The sequence below is a fragment of the Symphalangus syndactylus genome, chromosome 1 (genome assembly GCF_028878055.3).
Source record: "Symphalangus syndactylus isolate Jambi chromosome 1, NHGRI_mSymSyn1-v2.1_pri, whole genome shotgun sequence".
NCBI lineage: Eukaryota > Metazoa > Chordata > Mammalia > Primates > Hylobatidae > Symphalangus > Symphalangus syndactylus.
In genome coordinates this window covers 95,695,164-95,720,831 of record NC_072423.2, presented here as the reverse complement: position 1 = coordinate 95,720,831, position 25,668 = coordinate 95,695,164, and the positions used below count along the sequence as shown (strand labels likewise).

General features: G+C 49.1%; 1 protein-coding gene and 1 non-coding gene across 7 annotated transcripts in view; one reads left to right on the top strand and one right to left on the bottom strand.

The window, feature by feature from the left end:
- Positions 1 to 25,668, top strand: part of PC (pyruvate carboxylase) — a 111,669-nt gene that overhangs the window by 30,411 nt on the left and 55,590 nt on the right. Inside the window, exon 1 of one of the 6 annotated variants that reach the window (XM_063643364.1) lies at positions 12,458 to 12,476. The exons of the other annotated variants lie outside the window; for them this stretch is intronic. The gene's annotated coding sequence lies outside the window, so the exon portion shown is untranslated. Of the gene's footprint in view, positions 1 to 12,457; positions 12,477 to 25,668 lie in introns of those variants that run through there. 6 annotated transcript variants of the gene reach the window in all.
- Positions 8,302 to 8,363, bottom strand: LOC129461471 (U7 small nuclear RNA). Its single transcript, XR_008650562.1, has one exon. It is a non-coding gene; the product is annotated as a U7 small nuclear RNA (small nuclear RNA).

Below are 25,668 nucleotides of genomic sequence, written 5' to 3'. Positions count from 1 at the left end.
TCACCTATTGATGTGTTTGTAAATACACAGCTTTTATTTCCCAGATCAGCATTTTTTTTTTTTTTTTTTTTTTTGAAACAGAATCTCGCTCGGTCGCCCAGGCTGGAGTGCAGTGGCACGATCTCGGCTTACTGCAAGCTCCGCCTCCTGGGTTCACGCCATTCTCCTGCCTCAGCCTCCCAAGTAGCTGGGACTACAGGCGCCTGCCACCACGCCTGGCTAATTTTTTTGTATTTTTAGTAGAAACGGGGTTTCACCATATTAGCCAGGATGATCTCGATCTCCTGACCTCGTGATCCGCCCGCCTCGGCCTCCCAAAGTGCTGGATTACAGGTGTGAGACACCATACCCAGCCTGCCACAGGTGGGCTTCTGAAGGTGGTAGACCCTGGAGCCAATCAGTGGCACAACATAGGCATCTGAAATTCACACGTCCCTTTGTGGCTTTATGTCTGTGGCCGAAACCAACGAGCAGATGTATATTGTTATGTTTGCTTGTATTGTTCATCTTAGAACTTATTTCCCTCTCTGTCTCTTCATGTAAATTTCTCCTTTACATTATTTTATTCTTTCTCTTAGTCCCAATTCTACAAACCTTTCTTGTTTCCCATGATCTAGTCTCCAGGGTTCCTTACTACCCTCTCCCCTTGAGCAGGCTTGACACCATCCAGCCCTTTCAAGTGGGGAAAGCAGAACCCAAAGTTAACATCCCAGATTCTATCTTTTTTTTTTTTTGAGATGGACTTTCGCTCTTGTTGCCCAGGCTGGAGTGCCGTGGCACGATCTCAGCTCACTGCAACCACTGCCTCCCGGGTTCAAGCGATTCTCCTACCTCAGCCTCCCTAGTAGCTGAGATTACAGGCACCTGCCACCATGCCCAGCTAATTTTTTGTATTTTTAGTAGAGATGGGGTTTCACTGTGTTGGCCAGGCTGGTCTTGAACTTCTGACCTCAGGCGATCCACCCACCTCAGCCTCCCAAAGTGCTGGGATTACAGGCATGAGCCACTGTGGCCGGCTTGCCTGGCTGATTTTTAACAGTGACTTTTAAATTTCTACTGCCATCCAGCCATTCCTAGGCTGCTGTGTGTGTTTCCTATTAGAGAACGAAAACCAGAGGAGTACGGGAGTACACTGGTGTGGTTGGGAGTCAAGCTCTAGAGTCATACTGCTGAGTTCAAGTCCTTGACTAATTAATGCATGACTAGGGGAGGCCAGCCTGGATAGTTAAAAATTACATATTTAAAATGTAATGTATGTATGAGCATTCACAGCAGCGTTATTCGAATACAAAAAAAATTAGCCGGGCATGGTGGTGCATGCCTGTAATCCCAGCTGCTCAGGAGGCTGAAGGTAGGAGAATCGCTTGAACCCGGGAGACAGAGGTTGCAGTGAGCCGAGATCGCGCCATTGCGCTCCAGCCTGGGTGACGAGAGCAAAACTCCATCTCCCACACAAAAAAAGAGCCAAAAGGTGGAAACAACCCAGATGTTCATCAACCAATGGATGGCTAAACAAAATGTGGCCTACCCATCCAGTGGAATCTTGTTCAGCCATAAAAAGGAGTGAAGTTCTGACACGTGCTACAACATGGATGAACCATGAAAACATTGTGCTAAGTGAAAGAAGCCAGACACAAAAGGTCACATATTATATGACATTTCTAGGAAATATCCAGAATAGGCCATGGAGATGGAAAGCAGATTACTGGTTGCCAGGGGCTGAGGGCAGGTGGGAATGGGGAATGACAGCTAGTGGTACCAGGTTTCTTTTTGGAGTGATGAGAAGGTTCTGGAATTGTATAGTGGTGATGGTTGCCAACATTATAAATATGCTAAAAACCACTGAACTGTATAGTACTGGTAACTAGAATATGTGCATCATTAGGCCTATGTATTAAACAATTCTAGTTGGTCATGTCCCTAGTCCCCGGTTGTGTTGACTTGCCATGATTTGTTTAACCATTTGCCTACTGTTGAATACTTGGCTTATTTCCAGGATTTTATGATGACTGATAATGGTAAGCCTTACTTTCAAAGTCTGATATGCTTTTTAAAAAATTCTACTTCCTACGCAATGCCAGGCACTTAAGAAGTACTCTATAAATATTTATTGAATTATCTTTGCTTGCTATTCCTGTTTCATTAGTGTAGATAATTACCTTCTGTTCCAGATTATTTCAAAAGACAATATTCCTTAAACTATTAGCCTTTCAGTAAGAGCCATACATTTTACATTTGTAAGTGGTGTATTTCAGATAGAAATAGTTTGCTTGCCTTTTCTGATCACAAAGGTATTATCTGCTAATTATAAGAGATTCAGATAATGGCTTTGCCTGGACAGTGGCCTTTATCACGGTCCTCCAAGCAATTCCACATCTGCAAAGAAACATGCTTCTTATCTTTTTGCCATATCATCATTTCATTATCTTCTCTGCATCTTGAGTTTGACTCATTTTCTTCCAAAAAACTTCTTAGATACCTTCTGCTAGACAGTAGCCTATGACATATGATGCCATTGCCTTCTTTTTTTTTTTTTTTTTTTACTCCCCTCCCTGTTATGGGAAGTCACGAACCCCGAACGGAGGGACTGGCTGAAGCCATGGCAGAAGAACATAAATTGTGAAGATTTCATGGACATTTATTAGTTCCCCAAATTAATACTTTTATAATTTCTTATGCCTGTCTTTACTGCAATCTCTGAACATAAATTGTGAAAATTTCAAGGACATTTATCACTTCCCCAATCAATACCCTTGTGATTTCCTATGCCTGTCTTTAATCTTTTAATCCCATCATCTTCGTAAGCTGAAGAGGATGTATGTCGCCTCAGGACCCTGTGATGATTGCGTTAACTGCACAAATTATTTGTAGAGCATGTGTGTTTGAACAATATGAAATCTGGGCACCTTGAAAAAAGAACAGGATAACAGCGATGTTCAGGGAACAAGAGAGATAACCTTAAACTCTGACTGCTGGTGAGCCAGGCGGAACAGAGCCATATTTCTCTACTTTCAAAAGCAAATGGGAGAAATATCGCTGAATTCTTTTTCTCAGCAAGGAACATCCCTGAGAAAGAGAATGCACCCCTGAGGGGAGGCCTCTGAAATGGCCGCTTCGGGGGCAGCCATCTTTTATGGTCGGAACTGTAGGGATGAAATAAGCCCCAGTCTCCTGTAGTGCTCCCAGGCTTACTAGGACGAGGAAATTCCCGCCTAATAAATTTTGGTCAGACCGGTTGTCTGCTCTCAAACTCTGTCTCCTGATAAGATGTTATCAATGACAATGTGTGCCCGAAACTTCATCAGCAATTTTAATTTCGCCCCGGTCCTGTAGTCCTGTGATCTAGCCCTGCCTCCATTTGCCTTGTGATATTCTATTACCTTGTGAAGCACATGATCTCTGTGACCCACACCCTATTCATACACTCCCTCCCCTTTTGAAAATCACTAATAAAAACTTGGTGGTTTTACGGCTCGGGGGGCATCACGGAACCTGCCGACATGTGATGTCTCCCCTGGACACCCAGCTTTAAAATTTCTCTCTTTTGTACTCTATCCCTTTATTTCTTAGACTGGCTGACACTTAGGGAAAATAGAAAATAACCTACGTGAAATATCGGGGGCAGGTTCCCTCAATACCTCCCCTCCTCCATTGTCCTTTTGTCCAAAGATCACGTCTATCTTGTTTGCAAATAAGAAGGAATAATAGGCCAGGCTCAGTGGCTCACAAGGCCTGTAATCCTATCACTTTGGGAGGCCAAGACGGGTGGATTGCTTGAGCTGAGGAGTTCAAGACCAGCCTGGGCAACATGGTGAAACCCTGACACATGCTAATTTTTTGTCTCTATAAGAAATTAGCTAGGCATTGTGGTGCACACCTGTAGTCTCAGCCACTCAGGAGGCTGAGGTGGGAAGATCACTTGAACCTGGGAAGCGGAGATTATAGTGAGCTGAGATGGTGCCAAGAGAAGGAAGAATAGTGTGCCATTTGTTTTGCTAAGTCAGCATCCTTAATTTCTAACTTTTTTCCTTTCTTTTTTTTTTTTTAATTGAGGTGTGCACTATCATGCCTAGCTATTTTTTTTTTTTTTTTTTTTGGTAGAGATGGGGTCTTGCTATGTTACCCAGGCTGGTCTTGATCTCCTGGCCTCAAGCGATCCTGCTATCTTAGCCTCACAAAGCATTGGGATTACAGGTGTGAGCCACCATGCCTGGCTCAACTTTTCCTTTCTTTTCTTTCTTTCTTTTTTTTTTTTTTTCTGAGATAGAGTCTTGCTCTGTCGCCCAGGCTAGAGTACAGTGGTACAATCTCAGCTCACTGCAGCCTCTGCCCCTGGGATTCAAGCGATTCTTGTGTCTCAGCCTCCCAAGTAGCTGGGATTACAGGTGTGTGCTACCACATCTGGCTAATTTTTGTATTTTAGTAGAGACATGGTTTTGCCATGTTGGCCAGGCTTGTCTTGAACTCTTGGCCTCAAGTGATCCACCGGCCCTAGCCTCCCAAAGTGCTGGTATTGCAGGTGTGAGCCACTGTGCTTGGCCACTTTTTTTCTTTTTCTCTTTTTTTTTTTTTTTTTTTGCCTTGAGGTCTTCTGACATTCTGAAGCTGTGTGCTTTTCTGTGACCTTTTAAACCCTATGTATTGGCCGGGCGTGATGGCTCACATCTGTAATCCTAGCACTTTGGGAGGCCAAGGTGGGCAGATCACTTGAGGCCAGGAGTTTGAGACCAGCCTGGCCAACGTGCTGAAACCCCACTTCTTCTAGAAATACAAAAATTAGTTGAGTGTGGTGGTGCACCTGCACACGTGTAATCCCAGCTACTCGGGTGACTGAAGCGGGAGAATCACTTGCATCTGGGAGGCGGAGATTGCAGTAAGCCGAGATCGTGCCACTACTGCTCTCCAGCCTGGGTGACAGAGCAAAACTCTGTCTCAACAACAAAAACAAACCCAAATCCTATGTATTCCATAGCTGTCTTGTAAGGAAGGAATGAACCGATGGGTCTCTTTTCCCTTTCCCTGTGTCATGCGGTGGAGCTGTGCCTAGCCCAACCTCTTGCCCCACATTATTGTCTGTTCACCTTTCCCTGCTGCACCGTCATTGCTCAGCACACCTCAAGATGGGATGTGGCAGCAATGGTGGGCCGTTGTCTGCTTATGAAGCTAGTGTTGTTGACTATGCCTTGCTTTTTTTCTTCAGAGTCATTTTTCTAGGAACAAGGATGATCTCATACCTTTGCCTCCCTGTCTGAGACCCCTGTTTTAGCTAACAGCAAGCTTGGACAAGACGGTTTATCAGAGTCAGGGTTAAAGCCTAAGAAATGAAGTGAAACTAATGAGCCGTCTCAGTGATGCAGGAGCCTCGTCTTCTCCAGCTGTCTATGGCTTTGGGCTTCCTTGTGTTGTTGTGTTGCTGGCAGCCATGTAGGGATCTGGGCCAGAGACAGAAATGAAAGAGTGGAGGAAGACCAGGTACTTATCCCTGGAGTTGTGGATGCACCTCTGGAAGTGCTAGCTAGACTCATTGCTTTTTTTTTTTTTTTTTTTTTTTTTTTAAGACAAAGTGTTGCTCTTTCGATCTTGGCTCACTAGAAGCAACCTCTACCTTCTGGGTTCAAGCGATTCTCCTGCTTCAGCCTTCCAAGTAGCTGGGATTATAGGCGTGCACCACCACGCCCAGCTAATTTTGTATTTTTAGTAGAGATGGGGTTTCGCCATGTTGGCCAAGCTGGTCTCGAACTCCTGACCTCAAGTGATTCGCCCACCCCGGCCTTGCAAAGTGCTGGGATTACAGGTCTGAGCCACTGTGCCTGGCCTAGGCTCGTTGCTTTTTCCAGCCAATGCTGATGGCTGAAACACAGTTTTAATCTTAGAATGGTGCAGTTATTTATTGAATGAAAGTACATCTGTCTGTAGCCGTCTCCTCATCCTTCTTGTCATTATTCTGTTTAGATTTCCAGCCCCACACTCTCCTCTCTGACTTAAGACTCTGAAACCCCTTTACTTCTTCAGTAAATCTATTCTGGGATTGTAGGTGCTGGTTGGGCTTTATGGAGACAAAGGGACCCCATCCTCATTCACAAGCACAGGGGAATTGTCATGAGGAAGATGGGGTGAGGGAGAGAACTCCTTGTAAGTGATGTCAGGGGTGGGCAGCTTTCTCTTTGTAGAGCCTTGTCAGTCAGATTCTCAGGGATAGTTCCAAAGTGTGGGGAAAATGAGATTAGAATTCTTGGGTGGTTTTGGATCTGCTGTTTGGTTTTTCCTCATCTAGAACTAAATTTATATAAAAGAATACAACAGTAGAATTATCATGGCAACTAAGTTTGTTCTGCTGTCCTGGGGCCTCTTCATGTATTATCTCTACTTACTGCAACAGCTCTGGAGGTAAAAGGTGTTATCTTGAAGAAACTGAGGCTCCAAGGGGTGAACTGCTTGTCCAGGGCCACCCAGCTAGGGAGTGGCAGAGCTCAGATCCAGGCTCCTGTCTCCCACCCCGCTGCCCATGCGCCTGCCTTCCCCTGCACCAGAACAAAGCCACCACCCCCAGACGGCCGCGTGTTTGTGCTTTTATTTCCCTGAATGGCTCTGGGTTTTTGCTTTGTCATTTCTGTGCTTGTGTCCTTTGTAGAGTCTTTGGCTTCCTCTTATTTTTCCTACCCCAGTAGCATCTGACGCGACGCCTGGGGTCTGGGAGGAAGCAGGGTTCTTTGCTTAGACATCGTGGTTTTCATCTGTTTTACAAAAGTATCCTTGGCCTCTGTTCTCTTTTTCCTTTTGTTTCCTCCCTGAAATACTGCTTCTTTAAGGCTATCGGGAAAAGAAAGATAATCCTGCCCAAGGGTTTGAAGAAATGTAAAGGAGAAGTGTTTTTAGCAAGCAGCTGGGTTTTTAGCGGGGTTGTTTCCACGCTCCGTGTTGCCCTAGCGAAAGTGGTTTGTCTTTCTCACGACACCGAGGGAACCGGCGCACAAATGGATGCAGTCAGGTGGCCGTTGAGCCAAGGGCCAAGTAAGGCATTTCGTCCTGAGCCACATTGCCCTTGTCTTACGCCTGTATTTTTGTTCTTTTTTTTTTTTCTTTTTTTTTTTTTTTTTTTTTTTTGAGACAGAGTCTCGCTCCGCCACCCAGCCTGGAGATCTCGGTTCACCTCAACCTCTGCCTCCTGGGTTCAAGCAATTCTCCTGTCTCAGCCTCCTGAGTATCTGGGACTACAGGCACCTGCCGCCATGCCTGGCTAATTTTCATATTTTTAATAGAGACGGGGTTTCACCTTGTTGGTCAGGCTGGTCTCAAACCTCAGGTGATCCACCTGCCTCGGCTTCCCAAAGTGTTGGGATTACAGGCATGAGCCACCACGCCCGGCCTCATGCCTGTATTTCTATGTCCTGAACATGTTACATTTGCATCCAGGCCCAGCTCTGTTCCCTGAGGAGGTTGGAGTTCTGATACCCCACAGAAGGAAGGAGTCAAGGCGGGGAGGCTGCTTGGAGGAGGGTGTGGTGAAGACAAAGAAATGGCTCTGAGATTCTTGGGGTTGCTGGGAAGCTGTTGCTTATAGGGTTGGCTCTCTGTCCTTTCTGATGCTCCAAACAGGTCCCCAGGGGACAGGCCTTCCCGGAGCTGCCACTTTCTCCAGTGTTAGGTCCATATCCATTTTCCTGTCCCCCTCCGCTTGTCCCAGCTTTATCATCTGAGATCTGGGCCTTCTTTCCAGAGCTGAATTTAAGTTTCAGGCTTTCCTAACAGTTTCAGCTGTTAGGCAGGGGCCTGTGGCAGGAAAAAGAAGACAGAAATTTCTGTTGCCCGTAGGAGGGTGACAGGGGTGCTGGGTGAATACCAGTTACAGGGAAGTTCCCTCCAATGAGTAGCCGGCACCTTTCTACAGGGTGTCTTCTGAGCCAGCTGGATTCATCATGTTGGCCTGTGAAGTCTGAGAACACCATCTCTCTCGTCTTTCCCCTCCTCCCCTCCTCTGTGCCACAGCAAGAGGTGTGGTATACTCTGGGTCCTCCCTCATCACTTACACAGCCTTCTCTCTGTGTTTGATTACCAGAATAAGCCAGCCTCATTGTGAGTCCATTCACTCGTTTATTCATTCAACAACCGTTTTGTGCTAGACACCATGGTAACCTGTAAGGCTGTAACTGCTATTATCAAGCCATTTGCAGAAGTTTGGGTCACTGATGTGCCTTTGACCTGATGCCCATTTTCTAAACCCAGGCATTCCTCTTGAGTGATACAGCATCTCTGTACCTCTTCTCCAAGAGTTATGGCTTAGGTTTTTGTTTTTGTTTTTAATGGGGCTTTCTGGCAAAGACCTGAAAGCCTGCTAGACAAATTCTAAAAGTGCTGTAACACTAACGCCTAGGTTTCAGTTCTGACTTCATGCAAAGAGGATGCCTGAACCAAGCCCCTCACTACCAGGCCTCATTCTTTTCTCAGTGAGTTAGATCCCTCTCCCCTCCCTTGGTATCTGTTTGCTGTTCCTAGCACAGATCCTCAGCAATGGTGTATTCACTGCCTCTGGCTGGAGCCCATTTGACTGTTGTCACTACCTTGTCCCCCTGCCCCTCCTCGCCAGCCAATGGCTTCTCATCTCTTCCCAGCTTGTCAAGCTCCTGGAGATCTCAGAGTCACAGGCCCCACCCAGGGCTCTGCAAAAATGTTCTTTAAGGGTGTGAGCGAAGGGATAATTTTTGTCTCTAAAAAAATACAAAAAATTAGCTGGGCTTGGTGGCGCATGCATGTAATCCCAGCTGCTCAGGATCTCTTGAACCCAGGAGGCGGAGGCTGCAGTGAGCCGAGATTGCGCCACTACACCAGCCTGGGCAATAGAGCGAGACTCTGTTTCAAAAAAAAAAAAGATGTAGATTTTGTGTATGTTTTTTGAGATAAGGTCTCACTCTGTTGCCCAGGCTGGTCTTGAACTCCTGGGCTCAAGCAATCCTCCTGCCTCAGCCTCCCAAAGTGCTAGTATTATAGGCATGAGGCACCACGCCCGGCCTAGAAGTAGAATGTTAATTGCAGAGTTGGTTCTAGTGGACTCAAAACATTATAGTTTGTATACCTCCCTTCTACAGGACTTGGGAATGGAAAGAGGAATTTTAATTGCCTTGCATATGAATTTTTCTTTAATGCAAAATTCTTTAAGAGGAGGAAAAAGGGTTCTATTTGCTGTTTCTATCACCACCTAGAGGGCTTACAGGCTGCTGTGGGGGAAAGGACTTGGGCGTTTGACTAAAGATTTTGCAATTGATGGTGGGTGCTCTATCAGGTATGTGCTAACTTAGGGGAAAGCTAACCAGCTTCCAGTTTGTCCCCTTCCTGCAGCAGGAGGTCCTCCTGGACCATCCCAGGCTCTAGGCTGCCCATGGAGGTCTTTCCCTGCAGCTCACCCCAGGGTATGAGTGCCGTAATCCTGGAAGGCTGAGGCTGGGCTCAGGTGTCTCTTGCTCCAGGTAACCCAAGTTCAGGCCAAATAAATTTCTCCATTATTATACAGAATGCCAGGAGTTTTCCAGACCGTTTCCCCTTGTCAGTAACTGTCATGTCCACCAGAGCAGTGGACAGGCATCATGTAGGTGTTAGACATTCTGAAGCTTATGTCTAGCTAAGGCAACACACATACACAAGACAAGCTTGAGGACAGCGTCCAAAGCAACAAACGCAGCCTTCAGAATAGCATCAGTCCTCCCGGCCTGGTTCTAGTTTTCCTTGGAGCTTAGTTCTAGAATTTCAGACTTGACCTCTTAGCTTATCAATTCTCTATGCTCTTGAACTCCATCCTAGGTAGGAAAAGGTGAAGGGTGACCTCTGGAAACCTACACCAATTTGCATAGACCCTTCTGATAAGTAGAGTGCTTTAATATACATTTCTAAGTGGGGACCAGGTGCAGTGGCTCCCAGTTTGGGCCCCCAGCACTTTGGAAGGCCAAGGCAGGGTGGATCACTTGAGGCCAAGAGTTTGAGACCAGCCTCACCAAAACGATGAAACCCCTTCTCTACTAAAAACACAAAAATTAGCCGGGTGTGATGGTGCACCCCTGTAATCCCAGCTACTCAGGAATCTGAGGCAGGAGAATCCCTTGAGCCTGTGAGGCGGAGGTTGCAGTGAGCCGAGATGGTGCCACTGCACTCCAGCCTGGGCAATAGAGCAAGACTCTGTCTCAAAGGAACAAAAACAAAAACATTCCTGCGTGGGGTGAGGGCTCTTGGTTTGTAGATGATTTGCTCAGGGTCATGACGAACAAGGGCTGGAATCTAGGTTTTGTGCTCCCAAATCTTTTTTTTTTTTTTTTTTTTTTGAGACAGAGTCTAGCTCTGTCGCCCAGGCTGGAGTGCAGTGGCACGGTCTTGGCTCACTACAAGCTCTGCCTCCCGGGTTCACACCATTCTCCTGCCTTAGCCTCCTGAGTAGCTGGGACTACAGGCGCCTGCCACCATGCCCGGCTAATTTTTTGTATTTTTAGTAGAGACGGGGTTTCACGTGTTAGCCAGGATGGTCTCAATCTCCTGACCTCGTGATCCGCGTGCCTCGGCCTCCCGAAGTGCTGGGATTACAGGTGTGAGCCACCACACATGGCCTTTCTGCTCCCAAATCTTTTGTACTTTCTGTAGTGTCCTGCTTTTCTCCCTTCCAGGTTTATTGGTTCCCTATCTTTACCCAGTGCCTTCTTGGATCTCACTGCTCTGTTAGCCTTTGGGGAGACTAAGGTGACTGGGCTGTGGTCTCAGGACTGGCAGCTCCTAGGAACTCAGGTCCCCCAGAAATTGAGGTGAGTAACTTGCTGCCTATAAGCCAGTGATCTGCTTAGATGGTGAGGTCCTCCTTAACCCTGTTCAGAGCACAGACTGCACATATGAAACTGCTTGGCAGGTCGGGCACGGTGGTTCACGCCTGTAATCCCAGCACTGTAGGAGGCTGAGGTTGGAGGATCACCTGCGCCCAGGAGGTGAAGACCAGCCTGGGCAACACAGTAAGAACTCATCTCTACAAAACAATAGTAGTAGTAAAATAAAACTGCTTGGCAACGAGCAGGACAGGCTTGCTGTCTACAGCTGTGGGCCTGCCTGACCTACACTAAAGGAAAGACCACAGGGGCTAGGCCAAGTGTGGTGAGTGAGAGCTGGGGAAGAGACGTGGCCCCTGCGCAGAGCACATTTGTTCCTGCTGATCCCCTCCAGCAATAGGCGAGTTCCAGCAGAATAAGTGGCTGAAAGAAACACAGTTAGTGTGTTTGTTTTGGAGGGTAAGAAGGAGGAAGGACCAAAGCAGAGGGAGTAGAGGCTGTAAAGAGCGTTGTAGGAAAGACTGAGACTATGGGAGGGGTAGTTAGTACTGAGCTCAAAGTGCCGAAAGAGGCAGTGGCTATTGCCTGTAAAGGATGAAGAAAGAAGGGAGACAGAACCAAATCTGGGGCCTCAGAGGATTGGGACCAGGCTTCCCCCAACAGCGTGTGCTTGTCAGCACCAGGATTTTTTGCCTGACTGCCCTCTCTGTTACGTTAGCGTGAGACTTTAGGATAAATCGAGGAAGTCTTGGAACCTGGCATGCCACCTCTGAGGCCTGTGGTCCCTCCCCTGGTAGCTCCCCCTGAGGGCAGGGCCCTGGTACAGCCCTCCATGGTTGCAGCAGAATCACCCCTGGAGCCCTTGCTCCCTGCGGGATCACAGGGCACGGAGTGGTCCGCAGCTGGCCCTCAGCTCCAGGGGCTGTCGTGTGGCTTAGGGAGACTTGCCTTTGCTCTACAGCTGTTTACCGAGCAGGACTGTGTTCTAGGCCTCATGCTTCATGCTGGAGACACAGCAGGGAGAAGGCCCCAGCCATCTCCTGTCATCAGGGGGGACTGGCAGAAGGCCATTCCCTGTTCGATTACAGCTGTGATCATTGCTGCACAGGCAGCGAGTAATGAGAGTGCCCTAACCCTTCTGGCCCATCAGGGGAAGCCTCCCCCCCACTGTGGTTATCTGCCTCCTGCAGCAGGCAGTGCCTGGCTGTGGAGCTTGGCAGAACATGGGGAACCTTAGGCAGGTTTCAGAGACTCCACCGTGCTCTCTGTGAAATGGAGTGGAGGGCGGGAGGAGCTTATGGCAGCAGCACCCTCCCTCCCTCCCTGGCTGGAGCCTGGTTGCTGGAGCTGTCTGTTTGCCTTGTGAGCCCTCCCCATTGGCACACCCTAGGACCCTGCTGACCCTAGTTTTTGTTTTTTTTTTTAAGACAGAGTCTTGCTCTGTCACCCAGGCTAGAGTGCAGTGGCACCATCATAGCTCACTGCAGCCTTGAACTCCCCCAGGCTCAAGTGACTTTCCCACCTCAGCTTCTGGAGTAGCTGGGATCATAGGCACGCACCACCACACCCAGCTAATTTTTTTTTTTCTAGACAAGGAGTCTTGCTATGTTGCCCAGGCTGGTCTTGAACTCCTGGACTCAAGCCGTCCTCCCACTTTGGCCTCCCAGAGTGCTAGGATTACAGGTATGAGCCACCACAACCTGCCCGGCACTACTACTAAACAGTCCCTGGTAGTGTAATTGGAGGCGATGGCAGACATGCCTCGAGGGGACAGGGCCTGTTTGGAGTTGAATTAAATGCCTCTTTGCCTGGCAGTGAATTATCAGTTTGTAGATTATCTATGTTTGTTCTTTACTTACAGTTTTTGAGCATTTACTATGGGCCAGACTCAGTCCTTCCCTCAAAGGGATCCTGGCAAAGTCTTTCTTTCTTTCTTTCTTTTTTTTTTTTTTTTGAGACAGAGTTTCGCCCTTGTTGCCCAGGCTGGAGTGCAGTGGCGCCATCTCGGCTCACTGCAAACTCCGCCTCCCGGGTTCAAGCAATTTCCTGCCTCAGCCTCCCTAGTAGCTGGCATTACAGGTGCCTGCCACCACGCCCAGCTAACTTTTGTATTTTTAGTAGAGACGGGGTTTCACCATATTGACCAGGCTGGTCTCGAACTCCTGACCTCAGGTGATCTGCCCCCCTCGGCCTCCCAAAGTGCTGGGATTACAGGCGTGAGCCACTGCGCCCGGCTACAAAGACTTTCTTTTTTCCTAGCTTCTTACCTGTTGACCTTACAGAGAGAGATTGGGCAGGAATATGTTGTAAAAATCAAAACAGACCACTCTGTTTTATCCAGTAGGGAGAAAGAGAAAGACCTGCTGACTTACCGAAGTGTTTAGGTTGCCCAGGTAGCTTGATAACCCCAGAGAGGAGGAAACAAGACATACCTGGGCTGTGAGTTCCTAGATTTCTTTTTTGAGGGCAACATTCTTAATCCTTCAGACCCATCTTTGTGGCTGTGTGTCCTCAGGGTCAGTACCAGCCTTAGGCCTGGGCACATGTGGCCCCTGTTCAGACTGTACGCCTGAGGGGTACCTTCTTCCAGATTTTCCAGGTCCTCCTCCAGTGCCTGGGGCCGGCTGGGGCTCCCAGTACCATTCTGGCCGCGGGTGTTGCAAACCCACCCTGGGATCCTTTGGGGTACTCTCCATCCCTCTACCTTGCACAGGGACAATAGCTGTTCTGTGGAGTTGTCCTAGGGCCCAGTTCCGGGAGATGGCTGCAGTATTTCTTTCTTTCTCTTTTTTTTTTTTTTTTTTTTTTGAGACAAAGTCTCTCTCTTGTCGCCTAGGCTGAAGTGCAGTGGCGTAACCTTGACTCACTGCAACCTCTGCCTCCTGGGTTCAAGAGATTCTCCTGCCTCAGCCTCCTGAGTATCTGGAATTACAGGCATGCCTGGCTAATTTTTGTATTTTTTTAGTAGAGATGTTGGTCAGGCTGGTCTCAAAATTCTGACCTCGTGTTCCGCCCACCTCAGCCTCCCAAAGTGCTGGGATTACAAGCGTGAGCCACTGCACCCAGCCTGCAGTATTTCTTTAGTGGGAATCATGTGAGATTGGGCTGCCAGAATGGTGCTGATGCACTAATTTTGAATGACTCAAGTTTTTACGTAGATGGGTCCCCAAAATGTATTTGTCTGGGGCCCCATGCATCCTAGAGTCAGCCCTGCCCAGGGGCCACCCATCGGGCCCTCTAGCTCTGCTTAGCAGCTCTGGGCCTGAACCAGAAAAGAGCATAAGGGCCTATTGTGTGTCCCCGGGGCCTGAATGGCACTTTGTTTTCTGCCTTTGGCGCCACAGGCCAAGCGGCTTTACTACTGCTGCTGCGGTTCTAACAGTCTCATCTCCAATGAGAAATTCGTTCCCACCCGGATTTCACGTTGTTTTACTGAATATCCTGTGAGGACTGGGCTTTGAGCCAACCTGGGGTCTCGTGTGGGTTGCTGGGTGGGGGCTTATAACTGTGGTAATGAGAGAAGGAGCCTTCTCTACCCAGTGACCTCAGCTGTGGCAGGAGGAAGCCCTTCGTTAACGTTGAACTAGGGGCTAATTGGCAGGAAGGGAATGTGGGAATTGTTGGGAGACCCCTCCCCACCCCAGGGTGAACTGAGGCTGGGGGCAGCTGGGCAGAGGCAGGAGCTGATGGTATTTGCCGTCCTCTTCCCTTCCTGCTTCTTGCCCTCCTTCCCCAACCATCCCCATTCCCTCTTGGCCCGCTCTAGTGGGGAAGCAGGAAAAGGATCCCGTGAATCAAAGCTGCCTATTTTGTGTTGAGGTCAAAGGAATGGAAAGGGTGGAGAGGAAACCAGCGGAGAGCAGGTTGTTAGATTTGGAAGTGCCCACAAGAAGCGGCCGCTCAGCTGAACTCCACCCTTTATGGCTGTCAGTCACACAGCGCTGAGGTCAGCCGTCCCACCTACTCAGTGCAGGAATCAGGCCGCTCACCTCCCTGCCTCTTCTTGTGTCCAAGGTGAAGAAGGTTGTTTGTTTTATTCCAAAATTGGCATTACCTTCTCCCAGGCCAGCAAAGAGTGTCTTCCTAGACTGGTGGTTGTCAAACTAGGGTCCCCAGGCCCCTGCAGCTCCTCAAGACCGTTCCAGGGGGGTCTGTGAGTCAAAAAGATTTCCACAACAATACTAAGAGGTTCTTTGCCTTTTCCAGTGTGTTGACATTTGCACCAATGGTGCAAAGGCAGTGGTGGGCAAAACTGTTGGGACATCTAGGATTGCAATGGGGATTGTAGGTCAGTGTGGGGAGTATTCCCATCTTAGCAACATGAAGTCTGTGACCCATGAGCATGTGGTATCTTTCCTTTCCTTTAGGTTTTTAATTTCTTTTGAGGGTCTTTTATAATTTTCAGTGTATAAGGTTTGCTTTTCTTTTCTTTTCTTTCTTTTTTCTTGTCTCGCTCTGTTGCCCAGGCTGGAGTGCAATGGCACGATCTCGGCTCACCACAACCTCCGCCTCCCAGGTTCAAGCGATTCTCCTGCCTCAGCCTCCCGAGTAGCTGGGATTACACGCATGCGCCACCACGCCTGGCTAATTTTTGTATTTTTAGTAGAGACCATATTGGTCAGGCTTGTCTCGAACTCCTGACCTCATGATCTGCCTGCCTCAGCCTCCCAAAGTGCTGGGATTACAGGTGTGAGCCACCATGCCCAGCCTAAGGTTTGCATTTCTTTTGTTAAATTTGTTCCTGAGTTTGTATTCTTTTCAATGCTTGTCTTTCTATTAATTTAACTTTATATTGTTTAATCTCTTCCTCTTTACGCCTTCCTTCTTAACCAAAGACAGGGATGTGTCTTATTTATTATTACTTTTTTAAAGAGACAAGCTCTGGCTGTGTTGCCCAGGCTGTAGTGCAGTGGCTATTTACAAGTGTGATCATAGCTCACTGCAGCCTCGAACTCCTGCCTCAGCATCCAGAGTTGCTGGGACTACAGGCATCTGCCATTGCACCTGGGTTATGGGTTTTTTTTTTTTTTTTTTTTTTTGTCCAGGCTGCTCCTGTGAAGAAGGCTGGTAATTATTATCCCTTGTCTAGTGAGGGAAGAAACGGAAGCCCAGGATGGCGGGGTGACTTGCCTCTTGGCACAGCACTGGTAACTGTAGCAGAGATAGGGCCATGACTGTCTGATTCACAGCTCGCAGCTCCTTCCAGTCACCATCCTACAAGGGACTGACATTCTGTTCTTAGCCTCCCTGGGCTTGTGTCTAGGTCTCTACGTCTCTTATTTTGAGGCCCTAGGGCATGATGGAAGAGAGAAGGACTAAGGCTGTTATTACAAGGGCTGACCATTGGGGTCATTTTTTTGGACATCTCTACGTGCTAGACTCTCTTAGGTATTTAAAAAATACGTTACCTCATTGGGTTCTCATAGCAACTCCACAAGATGGCTCAGATCATTCTGCATTTTATAGATCAGGAAACTAAAGTTCAGAAGGTTACGTAAATTCCCAAGTTGAAGAGCGACTGAAATTGTTGGAGTTGCAATTAAACACAGTTCCCAGAGCTCAAACTGCAGTGCTGGGAGAGGAGAACAGTGGGTTTATGTGACTTGTGTGGAGGAGGAAGGACACTGGGGCATTCTGGGACACTGTGAGACTGTCAACACTAGTGTTGGGTTGGATCAATCCAGAGCCTTTGCTCTCTGGCCTGGAGCCAGTATCACAAAGTGGTTGGTTTGTTGCATCTTTCTAGGGGTCATGGACAGTAGAGGCCTAGAAACCTTAGCCCCTGTGACCCCTGCCCTGCAGCCTTATTCTTTGGCAATTAACTCTGGGGGTGGATGCTAATTTGCCACATGCAGATCTTGCTTCCACCGGCCCTATGGTGAGTTCTTAAAGTGTGGGGCCATCACCTTCTGTCTGCTTCCCTATAGCACCTAGCATCTTTTCTGTTACATAGTGGACAGTCCTTACAAGCTTTCCGAATAAATGAAAGAAACTCTACTTGCTTGCCTTGCTCCATAGAAGTCATACGACATCAATGCATGTGTGGCTAGATTTGGGGTAGCAGAGGAGAATGGGGGACGAAGGCCATTAGAAGGGTCCATCCAGCTGCCCCGATGGCACAAGGAGCTTTCTGCAGGATGGCCCATGAGCCAAGACAAGGACGGGACAGAGGCAAGCACTACCGAGAGCTGAGCACGGATCAACTCGTTCTCCACCTGGAAGCTCCAGCTGGAAGCCTGGTTCTGTTTGTCACCCAGGACTAACTGTTGTTGAGCATGTGAGCGACTCGTTCGCCAGGGCAGCAGCGCATAACCTTGCTACTGTTTAAGCTAGACACTTACTCCCCCTGCTTGTGTTTTTCTCAGATGAAGAAAACAACTATAAAGTCATAGTAATTGTTGGTTTCAGGGTATTTTACAATTGCATAGAAGGTTAATTGTTGAATTTTTCGACACTGGGCTTTCTGTGTAAATTGAAGACAGCATGGATCATGCTGTGTTGCTCTGCTGCAGTGAGTGGTCAGGCCCCTGCATCCCCTTCTGCTCATACCCGGTGTTCCAGCCGTGCCAAACTGCGTGGTTTGTGACCATACAATGGCCTGTGTCCTGGCCACACCACTCTCTTCCCTTTTCCCTTCCCACCAGTCCTCTGTCACTCACCTTGTCTGTGAGTCTCAACTCCCATGGTTTCCTGATACCTGAGTCCCCTCTCCCACCACTAGTTCAGCACTGGCGTTTGCTTCCTTTGGCCCCCACTACACTTGGTTTCTCCTCTTTGTTTACGTGTCTAGTGCCTTCCCTGACGTGAGCTCCTGGAGGGCAGGGACTGTGTCTTCTTGTCAGCTCTGGCTCTCCAGTGCTGATGGAGACTCAGGCAGGCTGCACTGGACCGAATAGGACATGTGGAGGGATGACATTTTTGGTCCAATCCAGTAGCAGCCTGTGAAATGCTCATTGCAGGCAGAGCTGAGTAAGCTGTGACCTAACTCTCAGGCAGCTTCTCTTTGTTGGGGGGGAGCGGTAGGGACACCTGTTCCGAAGATCATGTCCTGCATGATCTCTGTGTGCTGAGGAATGAAGCATGAGTGGAGATGGCTGGGGTCCATGACGAGTATGACCTTGGGCAAGTCACTGTGAATGGCACTCCTGGATGAGGCTTAGGCTGAGTGCGGGCTCCATGCAGATACTTCTTCCAGCTCTGGCGCCCCCCGCTCCAGCAGCTCACCAGCCAGATGGCAAATCTCAAGGCGAGTATGGGAGTTGGTGGCACCTCTCTGCCTCCAGCTGGGGAGGAGGCACCCAGTGCCTGTCTGGGTGCTAGGATAAAGACAAGAATTGTCACAACTAGCAGCTATAGCACTGGACACAGGGACTTTCCGCCATTTCCCACTTTGGCGTTCCAGCTGATCCTCTACTCTTTATTCCCAGATAGGGCCCCTGGTTTGAGTCTCATTCTGAGCTCACCTTCTGGGTAGCCCCCTTCCTTCATGGGCTGGAAGGGAAGCAGAAAACTGCTTGTTGTCATCTTGGGAAAAGATGGAGAACAGGCAGAAACAGAGGTGCCAGTGCTGGTCAGGATCCTGGACCTGAAGGAATGTGCAGGATCCCTCCACCCTGACTTTTCAGTTAACACGTGTTCTCGGGGACACGGGGTGTTCAGACCTCTGCCTGGCTTGGATCAGGGCGCACTTACGTTCCCGTAGCAGGCTCAGCCCACCCGCTGTCTTCAGATGCCAGCTCCTGTCACACAGTGAGCGCGCCGAACCATGCAAGACCTCCGACCAATTAGTCTCGGGTTCGGGAGGCCAAGCAAAAGATCTGACAGTGAGCTACTGACTGTGCCTCCTCCAAAGAGCTCATCAGAGCTCAGCCTGGTGTTTTGCTTCCTTGCAATGGTGGGGTGGTGCCCAGTAGGTGGGAACTCTGTTCTGGCTTCTGACTAGAGTGGCCTTTAGGATAACACTGTGTTAAATGAACTGAGCCGGGTGGTTTCATAGTATGTTCAAGCATGTGAACATCTGCTTGCTGATAAATCGTACTGGGCCACCAGCTCACACTAATCACCAGGTAACATGTGCCCTGGTGAGGGATCCAGTCTTCTGGCCCTGTGGGGAGACAAGCCCATGATGTCACCAGTTCCAAGGTGGACAACCCAAGGCATGGTGAGGTCTTGGCAGGAAGGAGGAAGACATTAGACTGCTCCTTTTTTCTTCTCCCCATTGAATCTTCTGCTCCTTTCCTTAGGCCAGATGCCCTGTCTCTCTCCTGGCTGGCTTTCCCAGCCCTGGCCCTGGCCCTCCTTTCTTTGTGAAACTCAAATACCACTGCCCTTTCATCTTTCCACCAGAACTTGTGAGCAGTGGCTTTTGACCGCCGCTCTTCCAGCTCACCCCTGACCTGGCGTTTTGTTTTTTTATCCTTCCCTCAGTCTACTCAAGGCCCACCCCTAAGCCAGAGATTGGCTCCCAAGCAGCCTCTCTCTCCTGGGAGCGGTAAAGGAGGGGACAGTTCTGGAAAGTCATTGACAGGGGATTAACCTAGAACATCAATTATAAACAGGCAGCAGGCCTCAGGCCTGGACTTGGGTGTTCCAGGAACAGTGTGGCCTCTCTGGAACTCTGCAGACCAACTGCCGTGGTAAGAGGACCGACTTCTGACTTTCAGAGGCCTCTAGGCACTTTGTCCTGGGTAGGGGTGCCCACACATCCTGGCCATTGTTGCTCTTCCCTCTGGAACTTGGCAGCCTTCTAGCACTTAGAAGAGCAGAGGGTAGAAGGATGGGAACAGTCCTTAGAGAACAGGAATCCAGGGGAGGGTTGGACCAGATCATTTCTGAAGGGCTGTGGGGACCGTTCTGGTCAGGCATGGGCAAGCTGAGGGGCAGGAGGTAGGCAAACCCTACTTGACCTGAGAACAGATTTGTTGTATGTTGTTGTTGTTTTGTTTGTTTGTTTTTGAGTCTCGCTCTGTCACCCAGGCTGGAGTGCAGTGGTATGATCTCGGCTCACTGCAACCCCTGCTTCCCGGGTTCAAGCGATTCTTCTGCCTCAGCCTCCTGAGTAGCTGGGATTACACATGCGTGCCACCACGCCTGGCTAATTTGGTATTTTTAGTAGAGACGGGGTTTCACCATGCTGGCCAGGATGGTCTTGAACTCCTGACCTCAGGTGATTTGCCCGCCTCGGCCTCCCAACGTGCTGGGATTGCAGGCGTGAGCCACTGCTCCTGGCCGAGAACAGATTTTGCCTGAGACCTTGGACAGAAGACCTTGGCCATGGATCTGAGAGCTCTGGGCCAGAACGCCCTTGTGTGATGGCGACAGTTGAGGGAAAGGCCACGTGGTTCCTTGTGTAAATGGCGTGGCTGCCAGTGGTCATGGGGAGGCCCTGCTCTTAGTTCAGCACCAGCCGGCCCTTTGTGTGCTGTGCTGCAGCTCCCCAGCCAGCTCAGTCCTTCATAAAATGCCCTGGAGTTACAGAACAGAAAGGCCCGGCTTTCCTTTAGGAATCTGGGAAATAGGAGGGCTGAGGTCATGCTCTCTTCAACATGTGAGGCCTCCTAGACAGCAGTGCAGGAAAAACATGTTACTACCCGTATTTTGGGAGACCAGACCTCTGGCGTTTGAGTAGGACTCATTGCTCAGATCTAAGGGGAGAGAACATCTCCCATTTTGAAGAAAACCTTTTCCTCAGTTTAGGAGGAGGAGAAACTGATCAGGTTCCAAATGGCCTCTGGTTCTTTAACTGCAAGCAGGCCAGGCTCCCTGCCAGGTCATGGGATAACAATCCAAGGAGAGGGGAGAGTTGCAGTGTGCACGCGTGTGTACATGCACATGCTCGTAGGGGGAAAGACTGGGGGGATGGAGGTGACGTGGACATCTGTGTGTGCTTCAGCTCTATTTCCCTCTCCTTAGTCCCAAACTGCTCGGGATTAGCAATTGTTAAGAACGTGCCTTTCTCCCCACCCCGGGAGTTCTAGGCCAGGGGTGGAGGGATTGAGCTCCGTGGCTTTGTTCCCTGTCAGGTGGTGCCTTTCTCTGTGACACCCAGGGAGACCTGCCATCAGGAGGGGGTCTGAGGCCAGGAGACAGTACTTACTGATCAGGATGGATCTGGAATGGTCTTGTTTGTGTGCTTGGTTTCCTGGCTGGAATGAAATGTCAATTTCATGAGGACAGGGACCTGTTCTCTCCTGCACAACTTTCTCTCTGGTGACCGACAGTGCCTGGCATGTTGTAAAGGCTCATTCAGAAGTGACTGAATGAATGAATGCATGCTTTTTAGGCGGGGCTGCATATTGTTCCCTTAAACCTCCTGATTCCTCTTCTGTTGCTTCCGTGTCAGCTTCTCAGCGGGTCATTGTCTGCTTTGCTGCTGCCCTTCCCCACAACTTTGAGAGTTCATGTTACTGCAGGCTTCCCGCCTGCCCACCTCTGCCTGAAACTTCTCTTTTGGGCTCCTGTGCTGTGACCTACTAGCAGTATTTGTTTGCCCCTCTTAAGACCATCCCTTCAGTTTCATTCCTGCCTCAGTTTCTCCTCCTCACATTTCTGCTGTTCCACCTCTGCTCCTGTGCTCTTCAGGAAAGCGGGTGAGTGGTGACGCCCTGGGCTAAGCTTGCCAGGGCCTGGGCAGCCCAGGCACCGATGGTTTAGGTTGGGAGGGAGCATGCTGGTGGCCAGAGCTGGGCTTGTGGGCAGCAGCCCTCCCCACCTTGCTGAGGCCAAGCTCTTTCTCATGGCTTTGGCTGTCACTTCTATGCCGATCATCCCCAAATCATTGTGTCTATATTTCTCTATTGGGGTTTCTGACCTTCCAAAATCTGATCCCACCATGGCAGTCAGACCTTATTCGATGTTAAGGATTATTAATTTGTAGCATGTATTACATCCCTGATATGGACCAGTTCACATGCATTCTCATATTTAATCCTCCCAATGAACATACAAAGTCAAATAATTATTCTTATTTTACAGAGTCTCAGACAAGTTAGTTCCTCTAGGTAACCAGATTAATTAGCATTAGGGGGTTGTGATCAGGATTTGAACCAGCTCCACTGGCCCCTGACCCTGAACAGAGTCAGCTTGGAGGCCACACTTGGAGACGAGGACAGTCGGTCCTGTTTCTCCCTCTCACCCCAGCGCACTCACACAGCAAGCGTTGGCCCCCTTGCTAAGGGCCAGGCCAAGCGTCTCCTCTGTGAGCCTTCACTTAGCTCTCCTAAGCTGCTCTGCCTGCCTCCTCTCCCTCTTCTCTCACAGCAGTGTCTTTGCACACACTATATGTTCGTTATATGTTGGCTGTGCCAGTCTTGCCTCATCAGCAGATAGTGATTTTCTTAAAGGCAGAGGCCGTGTTTTATATGATCCTCCATCCCTCAAGTGTGTGTTACAGGCAGTTCGTTGCTCAGTAAACACTTGATATATCTGACGAGGTGAAATCTAATCACAGTCCTTTGCATGTGTATTGTGGTTTACAGTTTATGAAACCGAAGAGACAGTTTGAAGTTTCCCATTAAACAGATCCCTTAATTGTCAGCCCTCTGCTCTGAGAGGGATAAATCTGTTTTGTAGACGGACTAACAGGTCCAGAGAGGTAGAGTGAATTCTCCAAGGTCATATGATGGGTGGTAGCAAAGCCAGAACTTGAACCCAGGGTTTAACTCTCAATGCCGTTCCCTTCCCACAGAATCGCAGCAGCCTGTGGTCCACACTTGGCCAGGTGGCCCCTGCCAGGCCTTCCCTCCCACTTAGTCATACAGTTCCTTATTTGTGTTTGTCCTTTCTCTTTCATTAGAATTCGTGTCTTGTTGTGTGTGTGTTTTTTGAGACAGGGTCTCGCTCTGTCACCCACACTGGAGTGCCGTGGCACGATCACAGCTCACTGCAGCCTTGACCTCCCAGGCTCAGGTGATTCTCCCACCTCAGCCTCCTGAGTAGCTGGGACTACAGGCACATGCCACCATGCGAGGCTAATTTTTGTATTTTTTGTAGAGGCGGAGTTTCGCCACATTGCCCAGGCTGGTGTCAAGCTCCTGGGCTCAAGTGATCTGTCTGCTTTGGCCTCCCAAAGTGCTGAGATTACAGACATGAGCCACCGCGCCCAGCCTTAGAATGCTTGTCTCTTCAGGGCAGGGACCCTGGCTGCTTTTCCCTTTATCCTTCCAAAGCTCTAGCTCTGGGGCCATGAACCAGAAATCATTCCCTCAAGGATGTTGACACAGTGAGTCACCTGAGAAGGGGCAGGGTGCAGGAGGGGTGGGGCAGGAGATCAGGAACTGGTGTGGGACATTAGGGGTGGGAGATAGGCCAGAAAGCCCCATGCTCTGTGTAAAAGCTTCTGTCAAATGAAGATGTGCTTGTCCTGTCTACCAGGCGAGGTTACTCTTAGTAGCAAGTGAGAGTGTCTGCTAAAGCACCTTCTAAACTGCAGAGCACTAGCAATATTGTTATTAAATATAATTATAGTCTGTAGCTGGGCGTGGTGCTGGGTGTCTGTAATCCCAGCTACCCGGGAGGCTAAGGCAGGAGAATTGCTTGGGCCTAGGAGGCGGAGGTTGCAGTGAGCTGAGATTGTGCCATTGTACTCCAGCCTGGGTGACGAAGTGAGACTCTGTCTCTAAATAAATAAATATATATATATATGTGTGTGTGTGTGTGTACATATATATATATATATATATATATATATATATATTTTTTTTTTTTTTTTTTTTTCCCGAGATGGAGTCTCTCACGCTGTTGCCCAGGCTGGAGTGCAAGGCACCATCTTGGCTCACTGCAACCTCTGCCTCCCGAGTTCAAGTGATTCTCCTGCCTCATACTCCCCAGTAGCTGGGATTACAGGCACCTGCCATCACGCCCGGCCAATTTTTTTTTTTTTTTTGTATTTTTAGTAGAGACAGGTTTCGCCATGTTGGCCAGGCTGATTTTGAACTCCTGACCTCAGGTGATCCACCTGCCTCAGCCTCCCAAAGTGCAAGGATTACAGGCGTGAGCCACCATACCCAGCCAAAAAATATATATTTTTAAATAATAATAATTATAGTCTGTAGGGACGAGCTCAACAACATGGTTGGATAGAATCGTACTAGCCTTGTGAGTATTGAGGAGATAATCAGGATGGTGCCTCATCCAAGGCCTAGCACTTCAGCTATTATGAATTATTCTTGTTTTCATAATTATTATAAGACATGCCCTCTTCCTTCAGATTAGGGAAAGGGGTTGGCAGTGCTGAGAATGCATCCCTTCTGGATTGGGACTAAGAAGATGGGAAAGGCAATCTGGCCCCAGGGCTTTCGTAGATCCACTCACCACCACAGGTCCCCAGACCCTGTATACATTCTTCCTCCCCGTGGGGGTTTTCAGCAATCTAATTTCTCACCCTTGAGGAGGAACTGTTATATTCGGACGAACACCCCCCTGCTAATGTGGAGCAGAAAAGTAAGGCCTGGCGAGTCAGCAGCTGCTCAGCAGGTGGATAGGCTGCGGTGGTGTAGCGGGTAGGCCCCTGACAGCCCGGCTTGCCGCAGTCGCTGTGCTTCCCTCTGGTCCCCGGGGTGTGCATTTTAGGGCAAAGGCAAACTGGAAGCTCTTGCTATTTGCAGAACTCCAAAGCAACAAAACAAAATGTCAACTCAGCTGGGGGTTGGCTGGGCAGCATGACTGTGATTACACAGCCTGGGGGAAGGGCTGTGGTCAGAGTTTGGGGGACACACAGGTGTGACTGTGATGTGATACAGCTGGAGGAGGAAGAGGAGGGTGTGATCACAGGCTGGGGAGTGGCCAGGGCAAGAGTGATGGTGGAGGAGAGTGGCTGAGGTTGGCAGGCAGGGAGGAGAGATTGGTAACTACTAATCACTAGCATGATCAATCTTGACAATCTGTCTACAAGGGACTCCTGGGTGGCAGGGCAGGACCTGAGGCACAGCTCGGCTTGACGGGCAGACAGGGGTCTACGTGGCTTTGAGATCTGCGACCATAGGCAAGCTGTTCATCTGGGTGTCTGTTTCCATGCTTACAATAATACTCCCCTTACAAGCCCTCTGATGATTGAGATCATAGAAATCACTCAGTACAGTGGCTGGCACTCAGTAGCAGCTCACACAAACGATCAGCAATTCCGACACTTGCTATGTGGCCATCACAGTAAAATCAGCAATAGTGGATGCCCAGAACTCCATCTCCGGGAAGCCTCTGAGCCAGTCAGTGTTTGTGCTCAAACTCCAAAGCATAGGATGAAAGGTCAGATCATGGGGCTATGAAGATATGTTCTCCTAGGAGTCAAGAATAGGGAGAGAAAACAGCAGCAACCACAGTCAAGGCCATGTCCTGCCTGGGTTGCTGTTTACTTTCCTCTTCCAGGAACTGAAGCTGTTTCCCATTGGATTTCTTTACTATCTCCTTGGCTCATGGACTGGGTACTTTGGTAATCAGTTTGCCCAGAGAACCAAGCTTTCACATTGACCTAGGTTCCACAGTACCTTCCTCCACGGGATGTTGGGGTGTGTCATCTAGCAGAATAGCAGTCAAGACAACACAGGAATGGTTGAGGGTTGCACACTATTTCTAATAAACTGAATTAATCAGCCAAGAAAAGTCAGACACCCAACAAGGGAAGCTGAGGCACCAAGCGACAGTGGAAAGTCGTTACTACCGCTAGGCTTGAAGGGGTCAGGAGAAGAAATAGCATTTCCTGGCTGGGCGTGGTGGTTTACGCCTGTAATCCCAGCACTTTGGGAGGCTAAGGCAGGCGGATCACCTGAAGTCAGGAGTTTAAGACCAGCCTGGCCAACATGGCAAAACCCCATCTCTACTAAAAATACAAAAAAATTAGCCGGGTGTGGTGGCAGGTGCCTGTAATCCCAGCTACTCCAGA